Below are 1703 nucleotides of genomic sequence, written 5' to 3' on the forward strand. Positions count from 1 at the left end.
GTAGCTTAGTGGTAGAGAGGGCTTGTCTAGCATGCACGAGGCCGAGTTTAATCCTCAGTATCAAAAATAAAATAATAATAGATCAGGTAAGAGAACTTTCTGTGTATGGAATGAAAAGGTTAAAAAGTGCAAGTGTTCTGGGCTTCTGATAATCTCAGCTGAATTATTTTTCAAAAACATGATACACTCTCATCAATGCATATGACTCTGCAAATTAACATACTACTTGATAAAATAATATCTTGAGGCTTGTTTATTTTAATCTTTGCTACTAAGATAGCAGAAAACAGTATAATTCACTGTCTTTATGTGAACTTATTCCAGTGCTGAGGATTAACATACTGGGTACTATAAATTAATCTAAATACCCTAAAAAATATCTTGCTTACAACATCTTTTAGTTGGGGAAGGCAGAGATATAACCAGAAAATCAAAGCAAGTACCACAAGTGTTAAAAGGTATACATAACTGCTGCAGCTGCAACTCTTCCCACGAAGTTATTTTCTTTCCAAGATTCTCAGAGCATATATTTATCCTGGGTATTATTAACAGCCAATTCTAACCCTGCCCTACATTTTTTAATCCAATACCAAAAAGGAAACAAGGATTAGAGCCTATTTTAGCATAAGAGTCAAGTAGCCCGGGCTACTTTCTCACATGTAATCCTTGGCAATCACCTTCCCTGGAGCATACAGCCAGCCTGGAGTATACAGGAAGTTCAAGGCCAGCCTTGACTATGTAAGACCCTGCCTTAAAAAGGGTGGGGGTCTTCATGAGGTAATGAAAGTGTTCAAAAAATGTGATAATGGATGTATCATTCTACAAATATATTAAAAGCCACTGAAATGTACACATTGAATGGGTAAGTGGTATGGAATATAAATTTTATCTCACTAAAACTGCCTAGAAAAAGTCATTAGGGAATTTTAGATAAAAACTTCAAATTCAGCCAGTTGTAGTCCCTTGCCTAGCACTCTGGGAGCTGAAGCAGGACTGAAAGTTTGAGGACAGCCTGCAAAACTTAGCAAGACCCTGCCTGTTATGGCTTGTATCTAGATGTCCCCCCACCCAAAACTCATGTGCTCATAGGTGGGGCTTTTGGGAGGTGGCTGGATCATGAGTGTGTGATGCTGGATTAGGGTGTGTGACACTGGAATTAAAGGTGACTTAGTACTTTTCTCATCGCTGAGACAAAGCACCCAATACTCAAAGTTAAAGGAGGGAAGGCTTATTTCCTGCTCACAGTCTGTAGAGGTTTCAGTCTATAGCTGGCTGGCTCCAAGGCAGAGTGGCATGTCAGAGGGGTACTGCAGAGGAGAAATAGTTCATAGCAGGCAGAAGGCAGCAAAAACCATCCAAGCAGCAAGCAATAAGCAACAACATTCTTTCTGTCCCTTCTATCTTATCTAGGCTACCCATCCTTAGGGCAGGCAGCACTCACACTCTTAATCTTAGCATGGAATCCTTGATCCCAGCATCACACACCCTATATCCAGCCACCTCCAAAGAGCCCCACCTAGGGCTGGGGATTTAGCTCAGTGGCAAAAGCGCCTGCCTGGCAAGCGCAAGGTCGTGAGTTCGGTTCCCGGTACCGGAGAAAAAAAACAAAAAGAGAGATATCACTTTATAACAAATGATCATGAAAAAGTATGCTGATAATGTTTGTGTGGGGCAACAAATCAAAAGTGAAATTTTCACGTGGA

This window comes from Chinchilla lanigera, unplaced genomic scaffold (genome assembly GCF_000276665.1).
Source record: "Chinchilla lanigera isolate Chin_1 unplaced genomic scaffold, ChiLan1.0 scaffold00018, whole genome shotgun sequence".
In the NCBI taxonomy this organism is placed as follows: domain Eukaryota; kingdom Metazoa; phylum Chordata; class Mammalia; order Rodentia; family Chinchillidae; genus Chinchilla; species Chinchilla lanigera.